At 35.2% G+C, this 11,877-nt stretch overlaps 1 long non-coding RNA gene across 1 annotated transcript in view; it reads right to left on the bottom strand.

The window, feature by feature from the left end:
• Window positions 1-616: 616 nt before the first annotated feature.
• Window positions 617-11,877, bottom strand: part of LOC118156877 — a 14,070-nt gene continuing 2,809 nt past the window's right edge. The window contains exon 3 of the long non-coding RNA XR_004746475.1: window positions 617-746. This is a non-coding gene — a long non-coding RNA (uncharacterized LOC118156877). The remainder of the gene's footprint in view (window positions 747-11,877) is intronic.

The following is an 11,877-nucleotide window of genomic DNA, read 5'->3' as shown; positions in this document are numbered from 1 at the left end:
TCATTCATAGCCACAAAACAAGGTTACTGGAAGGTTGCCTCTTCTGAATGAATAGAGCAGCAGTTATGGAAGAGAACAATGAAAGCTGCACTGTTGAATCTTTATTTTAAGTGTTTGTTCTTTGTGTAACTGCAGAGAATTACAGCAACTGTTGAATCATATTATTTTGTGCATTGAAAACTATAGTAAATAATCTAATCCAGGCCTCGTGACAGTTATTGTGAGGACTAGTACTTGGTCCTGTAGGACTAGTAGAGGTAGGGCCTTTCTGTTAGGTGCTTTGCCTTTCATTTTCCAAGGCCTTCAAGGTAAGTATTTCTGACATATCAGTTGCAAAACTTACTATTTGTGAAGCAAGATTCTGCCACCATCAAAAGCTGTGAATCCACTTTGAGAAAATATTTTTGTTTGCTGTGATGCATGTGATCTTCAGCCCTTATGAACTGCTTGTGGGAAGGGGCAAGTCCAGGCTTCAGTGAAACTTTTAAGTGCAAGGGTCCAAAGCCCCTGAAGAGGCTAGGAAAATGAGTCAATAGAAGAGATCAAGCACAAGTACGATCAGGAATAGTAACTGGGAGCAAAAGCACAAAATAAGATCACACCACACAGACCTTTCCTTCTTCACTGGCACTCTCTGCAGGGGATTAAGGCCCATTTTACTAATTTGGACGCTTTCACTTATCCATGCGGAATTTGCTCTTCCACAGAACTCTTCTTTACAGGTGATTCAAGCAAAAACACTTCTCCTAAAAAGGAAGATAGAAAGGACCTGAAGTGGATACCATTGCTTGTTTGCTCACCGTCACTGTCCATGTAATGTTTTCAGCAGTGCCAAGTTACTGCATCTATCTGTCTTCCCATCCCTCAGCCTCCCTCTCTGCTGAATGCCGTCTGTTCTCAGACATTTACTCAGAAGATTTTTGGTTCTAGTTTTCTCAGTAATGACATTTTGAAAGACAAATTTTCTTATCTTGGACCATGTGCTTTTCCCAGTAAATTTTCTAGCCAGCCTAGTTGTACTATATAATGTTTGAGTTCCTCAGCATTTTAATATTTCACTCTTCCTGCTCAAGTCACTCTGTGCTATAATAAAAGACCACCAGTTGCAAGGCAGAAGAGAGTAGTGTGCCATGTTTAGTTCAATTTAGATCTGAAAATTCTGCTGACATTATTAAATACATAATTCAGTTTAGGAAGTGTGTACTGTGTACCCTGACTTTTGGCCTTTTATTTCCTTTCCTCAGTATCATTGTCTATTGTTATTAAATGTTAGGGACCTAATTTTCAATGACATTCCTCAGCCAGAACTTCAATAGTTCAGTGATGAATAGGTCTGAAAATCAGGTTCTTTATGTGTATTCTGTTACACATTGGTAAGAGGCGATTATTTATTTCATATCCAGTTTTGCAGAAGTGCCTAAGAAACAGATTTTGCTAAATTAGTGATCTGCTCAAAATCCAATATTTTTTCTATAATTTAAAGATACACAGAGATGTGTGTATTTCTTGCTGGGCCACTTTATTTCCACTCTTGTAGAAAACAGTGATAAACCTTTTGTTTTTCCACTTCAATGAAAGGTTTCATTTTATAGTTGCTGAATGTTGCACCAATGTTTCCATTGCGCTCTTCCTAATGACTTTTTTCATGCCTACCACCATTTAATTTATTGCTAGCATGTATATATGCATGACTAGCTCAGATTTAATTTCCTAGGTAGTCATTTTCACTTGAGGCATTTAATTTCATTTGCTGTTGTGCTGTATGTTTTATGTCTTCTGATTGGCTTTTTCCTCAACCAAACGCTGCCAGCATGAAATAATTGGTATGGGAAAAGGCTGTGCACGTGGATTATGTATAAAGGGACTTAATTGATTAGCTTTGCAAAAGATCCAAGCTTTGCTTGGTGTAGGTTGGCCCCAGATCAGTCAACGATACCAGATTTTTATGGATGGCTCAGCAAATCACAAAAATACCTTCTCTTTTGTCATGAGAATAGATCCTCAGTGTTCCTGGGTACAGGACTGTTAGATTTGACATTGTAATTCTTGAAATATATGGCAAACTCTTAAAGCTTTTTTTTAAAAAAAAAAATATTTTCTTGTTTGGAAGATTTTTATTTACTTATGTTTACCAAAGTTACTTTTTTTTTTTTTTTTTTTTTTTCTGTTCATCTCTATGCATTTTTATTACAAGGCAGTTGAATGTCAAATTCAATTAGAACTGCTACAGGGTTGAATAGCAACACTAGTTTAATTTTTCAATATAACCTTTTCTACATATTCTATTATTTGATACTCAAAATTCTCATTGCATTGTATAAAAAATGCCGACCTAATTTCAGAATACTGGTAACTCATCGCTCACAGAGTAAAAGAAAGTAAAAAGTGGCCTTTGTGGTTAATAAGAACTCTGAAGGCACTTCTGAAGTAATTGTTTCATAAAACTACCCGAAGGGAAAGTTCTGCATAAGATTTCTGCAGTAACTTCTTAAATCACAGAAGAACATTTTTCACTTTAGGCTTGCCAAATGATTCGCATGGTTCTGCTTTTTTTCATATGTGTTTCAGCCCAGCACTTGAGAAGAGAATTATGAATGTAAATAAATACAAATCGAAAGGAGCGCTGTTTTATTATTTCTCTGGGAATTTCTGTACAATTTGAGAGCAACTTGCTATGAGTTCAGCAGATGATTAAGTTTAACCTTGATCTTAAGCCAGCTAGATTGGCTTACATTCTATCAGCAAGGGATTTAAATTTACTCGGACACATTTTAATTGGCATTTATGCAACATGTACTCACAGATGATGAATTCATTGAGAAATCCTGAGTGCCATCTGTTTAACTCTGCTTCCCTTCTATTAAAATATAATAAAATAAGGCCAGATTCTTCTGGCTAGCTAATGTATTTATCTTTCAGAATACAATATTGTACTTACCACATTGTTAATGTGTTATGTTGTGCTAGATAGCAATTGCTGTGTTTAATTAAAAGTGATCTTATTTTGTTTGTTCTTTTTCATAGCTGTTCATTTTAACAATTTGCAACCTCTTCATGTACTAAACTTAATAATAATCCTTGTATGTATTTCATAAGTGGACAAAGCAAGTCAAGTGGAATTAGATCTTAGTGCATAAGCCTTTACGACTTGAGGTTAAATTGTTACTTTCTGAATAAGATTATACATGGTGTATAATCACCAGTAGTATAAAGCATGTACGTTATGTAATTGTACCTATCCATATCCACTGTTACATAAGAAATTAATACGAGAATGCAGTTCTCATTCTGTAAAAGTTATGATAGTTGGTGTTATTCAGGCTGCTTTTGTGTTTGTTTTTTAGCTGAACATCGTATTTGTACTTCAGTAAGATTGAAGTACCTTTCCCCACTTTTGACATCTATATGGAAAACTGTCAGGTTTCCTCCTGATTCCAAAAAGCTTTTAAGCATATCTTAAACTCACTGTTGCTCTGAGAACATTGGGATATGCTTAACTACTTCTAACTTCTTCTAACTAACTTCTGGCTTTGGTTCCAGTATTTATCTTTTACTTCTGCATTGACAGAAACCATGAAACTGATGTAAGGTATGAATTGTCATGGTGAGGAGTAGAAGGTTTCTGTCGTTTATTTGAAAGATTCTGGTTGTCCCCAGTTCTGCCACCTTCTGTTTTTGTTCTTACAAGATAAGCTGTTCAATGTAGGAAGAGTTTTCCAAATTGCTGTTTTGATCATCCTTCTTTTTGTGCACGCGCCACTCTGTTCATAAATCCTTTGGCACTGTTGCTTGCAGGACAGGAGGTAAAACTTCAGAATGCAAACTGCACTTGTTTTAGAAGAGGTAATTCTAGCAGTTGTGTTAGTGTTTTTAAGTATATATGAAAATATTTCTGCTAAAAAGGCTTCATACATTACTGCAGTAGATTCTTTTATTATATAAAGTAATTTCCTAGAGTTTGGAGATTTTGAAAAAGTGAAGTAATCTAACAGGAAAGACTTACTTCTTGGTTTTTCAATGTTTGACTTCCAAAAATGTTATTAGTACATTTTCAAAACATAAAACCTGAATTTTTAACTAGATAGCATCAAATATGAATATTTAATGCCTAATAATCAAGTGGCTGCCCACTTTTTACCATGGAATTGTAAAGGATGTTTAAAATATGTGGCATGGATTTATAGGTAGGTAGAGTCTTATATATGCATTTAATTAAAAAGATAATGTTGCTACATTTTTTTTTTTATTTTATTTTTTACAATGAAATTTGCTTATTAGTTTCTCTGCTTTATTTTATTTATTTATTTTCTATTTTATTTTAAATCAACTTGTAGAGTAATTTGGACACATATTATAGGAAGATGTAGAATGTAAAGGGCAAGGAAGTTGGAATGTAAAGTAAATAGCAAATACAGTAGGTTAATATGATAAAAGATGCATATTGACAGCTAACAATGAAATCAGATATTGTCCTCATATACACATTTATTTATTTATTATTTCTCCCGAGGTTTTCTTCTCAGGATAAGGCAGCTGATATTTGAATGTAATTGCTAGGGCTATAAAGATAATTTGTGAAATTCTCAGGTTTTACTGGTGTAAGATTTTCACCTTTGTTTGCAGTCCTATCTGTGTTAAATCCTGTTACAACAATGCCTCAGCTTTCATCATTTCTCTATGGTGAGTTATATTGAAATAATAGTAATTCCCTTGCATACTATGCAATTAGCCTTGCTAGATGATACTGGATATAGAGATTCAGTTTCAAAGGAAAGGTTAAGACACCATGAATATCTTTTTTCTTTGAAGTACACTGTTGAGCCTTCATATGGGGAAGGAAGGGTATTGGCTTCTAGGGCAGTGGGGGCTGAAAGAAGAATGCCCATCTCAAATACTGGCAAATCATATTATTTCCATCTCCATGCAAACAGTGCGCAATACAACACTGAAATTTTAAAGAGCTGAGGAGTTAATCAGATAGATGTTGATGGATCTAGCAGATTCAGTGTCCAATCACACCAGAGGGAAAAAAAAAATCCTTCTGAAAAAAAAAAAAATAATGTATAAAATATACATGTACGTAATAGGATTTCCTTGATATTTATTTCTTGACTTGTTACTAGCACTACCAAGCTAAGTGTATTCCCTCTTGGAAAGTGTAATTTTAATTATCCATATGTTTTTCCCTTACCTTTTATTATTCTGTCTGAGTTGGTAGTGGTGTGTGCTTCAAATGGTATGTAGATTAATTTCACTTCTGGAAGTCTTAAATTATTTATACTGTTTGGGAATAATAATGTGCACATCCATTGTTTACAGCTCTGGTGTTTCTGATTATGCAGCATCAGTCTTGTTTTGCTGAAAGTGTCCTCTGTTGATTAACTCTCTAGATAGTTTGTTAATGGCCTATATCCAAATGATGTATATACAAATCCCAGTTGTTTCCGTGAACCTTGACAGAATTTAGTAAGGTATTTGTTACTATTTTTTTTAAATGAATATGTATAGAGTTACCACTTTGCTCTTAAAAAAAAAAAAAAATCCTCTGAGAGAAGATCAGATAGTTTTCTGTTATACAGTTTTATATGTTAAAATAATAAAGTCTGCCTAGGCATTATTCACACAGAGTTACAGTGAGAACAAAAGTTTGACACAATAATGGGAATAAATGCTGTAGCACTGCTTACTTCTGTTTACTAGTAGTAAAAACACTCTCATTTTTTCCCCTACTTAGGGTTCCCATTTTAGACCAGGTGGATTGATTCAACACATATGTGGATACATAATACTATTATTTATATGGCTTTGTTGAGAATACAAAAATACATACCTTCCCCCAAAAAGAATTCTAAAACACGAAAAACTACTTGAGCATCTAGCTGTAGTATGCATGTATATCATTTTCTTTACTATGTAATCCACTCCATGCATTTCAGTTCAGAGACACGTATCTCAGTGTTGTAAAGGGAACAAGAAACACAGCAAGAAAACCAAGTACTTACGTGCACCTTACAGTTTGTATTAACATTAGGGCTGTATACTTAAAAGCATTTTCTACAAGAAGCAACTGTTTTGCCTCTGCCTGAAAGTTCAAGAAAGGCTCTGAGTAATCGCCAGCTGTTGTGAGGTACTGACTGGAAGATACCAGTCAAATTCCGTCAAGCACACAAAAAGGCACTTTACTTATTTATTCAAAGAGAATTTATCCTTTTGTTGCCGATTCTCATATGGAAGTGAACATTGTGACTTCAAAGATTTTTATTTGGTGTTTGGTATTTTCTTGTTTCCTGATGAGAGAAGGCCTGTGTCATCTTTGTTAGCCCTTTTGCTCCCTGTTACTTTTGTATTCCGGCCAAAATCATACACTAAACATACAAAAAATATATACACTAAAAGAAACACTACAATATGAGCTTAAAGCTTATTTGTCCTTTTTTGGCCTCCTGGTCGGGCAAATAATGTGCAAATATTGGTAACAGGCAGGCGACTCCTCTTACCCCTTAGAAATGGAGTGGACATGCAGAAGAAAAGACATGGTGCTGCTAAAGGAAGTGTTGGATGGGCCATGGTGTGGTGGCTGAAGGAAGTGAAAGGAGGAAGGACTCAGACTGTTAAAATGGATAGGAATGAGGAGGTGTAGAAAGGATATCTTCATGATATTTTTCTTAGTTTCTGCTATACATACATTATGTCTACAGCTGGTTGCAAGTAATGCAACCCGATACAAGTGTATTTACAGAGGGAAGCAGTTGGCCTGAGAACTGAGAACTGAGAACTATGGGGGATTGGGGCAGGATGTGTTATTTTGTGCTCCATTTTGGTCTGTGGCTTGAGCATCCATTGGAAGGAACCTGGTGTTCACTTTCTGGTCTCATTCTATCAGCACCAACCCCCAAATAAGTAAATAAGTAAAGTCAAGCTTAAAAACAAACAAACAAACAGAAACCAACCAACCAAACAAACAAACAAAAACTGTTTTTGCACACCAAACCCAGTCCAAGAGAGGTCTCAAAGCAACGTTGGCAGAGAAGATTTGGAGATTGCCTTCACACTTTCCAAACTCAAGTACTGATTTAAACATATCCGTAGAGGAACTTCTGTTTTGCTTTTGAATTTGCTCTGTTTAGAAGCAAACTGAAGAATGCAAGATAATCTGAGTTAAGTTTCCATTGCTTTTATTATACCTTATATATATTTTATAGAGGCCCACATAGATATGCAGACTGGAAACCTAGCAAATTAACTGCAGTTCTGAGGTGCCTGATACAGGTCCTGTGCACTAACTAGATGAGGTAGGAGTTCTTATTGATTGGAGACTGCTGAGGGCGATGTTGCTTTCACTAATGTCACTGATAGTAATGAGCAGCAGTAAATAACCACCATGGTGCCATTCACCACTAAGTTCTAAAGTGTCTAATGATGCAAGGAAGCAGCACCAAACCAGATGGAAGTTTGTTGTTGTTGTTTTCTTTCTTTCTTTAACTAGAATGTCCTGTAATGTAATATAATGTATTCTGTCAGTATAACAGAAAAACAAGTATAAAGGTTTTGGCAATCCAAATAATGTTTGTTTGTTTGTTTGTTTGTTTGTTTGCTTTGTTTTGTTTTATACATTTAGTTTTTTTTTTTTTTTTTTTTCTCCCTCTGTTGTTTCTGAGTGAATTGCTAGAAGTTACCAATAGCTTTTATCTTGGAAGCTTTTTCTCTTCACTGGTTTCAGCATCCTGTTTACCAAAATTAGTCCTGATGTATTTGCTTTTTAAAAAGGTCCTTAAAAATGTATGAATTCTATTTTTATGTATCTATTGATAATACAGAGTATCAATGCTTCTCAAGCTTAGCACGCATATTGTATTTTTTGTGCTTAGACATACAAAAAAGAACCAGTCCACTCTACTGACTTGAAAATTTAATTGCGTTAAGTTCACCAGTCACACCATATCACATTTGCTATTCCGCCTTTTTTTTTTTTTTTTTCTTTTCCTATAAAAATTTGTAATGGAAACTTAAATGGAGTCTTGTGGTTTACCAGGAAATTATCCCATAGAGGCTGCTTTGGACTGGTAGGAAATTAATTAACAAAGTTGATAGGTCTTTGTGGAGTGTATCATGGCACCCCGTGGTTCAGGTTGTAATGGCAGGGGCAATCAAGTGTAAGCACTTCTGCTAATTGTAGCTCAACTCATCTGTGTTCAAGAATTTTGAATTTTGTCAAGTTTCATCAATAGGAGTTAGAAATGGACAAAACAAGGGGAAAAAAAAAGATTAGTAACAAAAAATATGTTAGTGTTTCTTTACCATGGTTTGTTTCCTGAGACATTTTTTAAGGAGTTGCAATGTATTGCATTTTCTCACAGCATTTAAAACAAATGTGAGATTAAGTTTTCCACCTAGTGCCTTGATTGTTCTAGGCTTTCATAGCCATTTCCATCACATCATTATGTTTTGTCTTGAATGCATTTATAAGTTCCTATTTCGAAAAGACTAAGCAAATGTCACAATCATCCACTTTACTTCCACATGTCAGCAAGTGCAGATGAATTGTATCACAGGCTGTGAAGTCCACACCAGCCCATTGTGCCTTGCAGCATTACGAAGCTGGATAGCAATGTGTGCCAGTTCCCCTTTAGTAGCTGTTATTAAAGATGTTATCTTCAGGCACAACACTAAAGTTATACAACTTAATGTTCTGTGTCTATTAAAATATTAATGAAAACACAGGGATGAAAACAATGAACGTGACCCAATATAAAAGGAAGTGTTTAATCAAAATTAAAATCTTCAGTAATGAAATCTGGCTGTCTTTATGTGCATTTGTGTTCATGCTGAGCATCACCCTCTATCTCCTTTTGTTAATTCAAAATCAGATTTCTGGCTGTTTTACCACATGGGGTGATAGAAAACTTGATGTACTCATTCCCGCCAGTAATAAGGCATACTCTGTGTACAGGCAATGTTTCTCTGATTTTTGCTCAGTAGCATTTACTGCACATTAAATGCTAACATATTGATCAATTGGCATGTTGCCTTTGAATATCTCATAGGGACTGAAGCCAGAATTAGAGTCCAAATGCAGAAGTAGTTTTCTGCATGATTTTATTGTCTTTTGCCATTTACTATAGTATATAAATCTCCAAGAGCTGCAGTTCAGAGTTCTAGCTTTGGAGATTTGGTAAGGTCCATCTGTTACAAAAACATTCTCCATTGTTGTAAACTTGGCTATTTGTTGTAAAGCTCTAGATAGAATTTAACAGTATTTAACAGAGCCTTCAGATCTTTGCCTAAATGAAGAACTATTGTTTTAAGTCATGAAGATGTGTGTCTAGAGATTTTTCAGATTTTGAACAATAAAATTTTTGAGTATATGCTATTAAGCCGTGTTTCTTTATAATGAGAAAGCATTATTATTCATATCTTAGAATATGTCTGAAATAGAATAAACATTTTTCTATCTCAAATCAGTTAATTGAATTAGATGAAGACCATATTTCTCTGTGACTTCTGTATAAGGCTGTCTGCCATTTTTCCCTGAGGTGTTTTCCTCAAATATTTTCTAAAACCAGTAAAATTAAGTAAACAGAAATTTGAGAAATATATGATATTTGGCATAAATGTAATATTGAAAAAATTTACCAGTTCTTACTGTGGCTATTTGTTGTCAGTTTAATGTTTTAGAAGGGATATCAAGATAACATTGCCATAAGAATGACATTAAAGCATTTGGACATACAGAATAATGTATAATGAATGAAAAATCTACTCTCTAACTAACTATTCTGTTGTGCATCAGTCCAAAGAGGTAAGAAGAGGTGGGAGCTCTGGTTAATGGTTCCCTTCAACAGAATAAAATTGTACACTAACAATATAACAGTTCAGCATTTTTTTTGAGGTTTTGCAGTAGTTTGGTGACAACAAATCCTGCATACTGTTCTTACCTGCATTGTTGTTCAGAATTAGCCACTCAACCATACAAAGGGTCTGTTTGTTGTACCTTCCAACTGGTATTTCAGGCTTGACCTCAGACATAACAGCGGAATATCATTTTCCAGAATATTACAAGGGAAGCAACTTAGCTGTTTGAGTATAGTAATGATAATGATACTGTATTTTCTCTGCTAGAAAAATTGCACATTTTTCAGCCACTTCAACAGCATAATGGGATTTTTTCATGGAAATGGGGTCCTTTCAGAAAACTTTGATTGTAGCCATACAGTTACAACAAGCTAAAATTCGAATGCTAGGCGGGACATGGCTAAAGTTGTTGCCCTGAGGCAGGACCTTAGCAAGACAGTATGCATCATATGGATATTAAGGGCTGTGCATACTGCATAAACATGGTTATCTTGGCTCCTATAAAAACATCTCTGAAAAGTTTTTGGCTTCTTCAGAGTGTAAGGATGGTTATAATGGTATAAGCATAGGACATGTAGGTCATATCTGTGATACAGAAACATTACTGCTGTCGTTCCATTGGCAAGTCTGCGGAATAGCTGTATCTTCGCTTTTCAACAGTGCAACTGAAGACAAATAGGTTCCTTCAGGTTTTGCCTGGTGAGGCATTTTCCAGCTTAGAAACCATGGGAAGAGTCAGTTTTTCAAATCTCAAAGCAACATAGCTGTGACAGCAACAGCTTTTAAATCAATTGCAATCCAGCTCAATTGGCCAGTGCCATATAACAGAGCTTTAAGCTCTCATTGAAAACTGGCTGTTTGCTTCCGTCCTTGCTACCACTATTTCCTACTTTATTTTTCTCCCTGGTATCCTAAGTGACAGGACACTGGCACTTCTGGGTTGATTCATACCATCTTTCTTGCAATGGGAAATCATTCTACTTTTGGAATAAGGTTTGATAAGTAGTAAAGAAAGAAGCTGGCCTTTTGGTGACATCTTCTCACTTTCTCTCTCTTATCTTTTGGACCTTATGTTTCTTGTTATTTCACTTACATCTCTATGCTTGAATTTGCAGGACCAAAGCAAGGTCTCATTACAACCTTTTAATCTGATTCTTCTTTTCTATTGTAATCTGTTTTGGGGAAAGCTGGCGCAGCTATAACAGTTCATTTCAAACTGGACGTTGGGACTTTGAGTTGGAATGTACAGAAAGAAAGCTTTATTTACAGAACACACCCAAATCCTTGGATTTAAAAATGTAAATCTTTCTTTGCCTAGGGAAATCTAATCTGTGATCTCCCAAAGACACAGTTCTTATGTGAACTGTCTGGAACACATTGGTTTTATGTCCATGAGTTTGGAAATCTGCTGTGTTAGTCATGGTAAAAATACTGTCTGTGATGAACGTGATTCAAATAACTGAAAAACTTTACAATGGAATGTACAATAAAATAGTAATAATAAATAACTGTAATCATTTAAGACAAAAGAAGGGGAATTGTCTCTGCAATCTGTGCAAATAAATCTGGTCTTCCAAAAGGTAAATTCTGAATTAAAGATAGTAAATGCCTTGTCCTAGATCGTAAGATGCAGAAGATCTTGAGAGGGACCATATTTTGTACACAGTCAATTAGGTTAATAATTAGGTCCATTTTCCTTATCTATTTTCAATTTTCGATCAGCCTGACGGATATTCTCAGAGCTGCATGCCTGAGGCACACAGATACTTCAGGGTTTAATTAGGATTCCCAAGTGTTACAGTGTGTTCTCCTGTGCTGTCAGTTACCCTTCTCACAGGAGTTAAAGGTACTGTTTATATGATTTCTCAGATTTGGCCATTTAATTGATTCCCAATACATCATCTAGTTCATTTACTCTTTCACATATAGAAATAGTTTTACAGGGTGACAGCTATCTTGCCCGATAAGATTCTTGGCAATACTTAAAGTCCAAGTCTTCAACTAGTGAAATAAACAGACTGATTA

The sequence above is a fragment of the Oxyura jamaicensis genome (genome assembly GCF_011077185.1).
Source record: "Oxyura jamaicensis isolate SHBP4307 breed ruddy duck chromosome 1 unlocalized genomic scaffold, BPBGC_Ojam_1.0 oxy1_random_OJ101308, whole genome shotgun sequence".
Classification (NCBI taxonomy): Eukaryota; Metazoa; Chordata; class Aves; order Anseriformes; family Anatidae; genus Oxyura; species Oxyura jamaicensis.
This window is presented reverse-complemented; position numbering and strand designations above follow the sequence as displayed.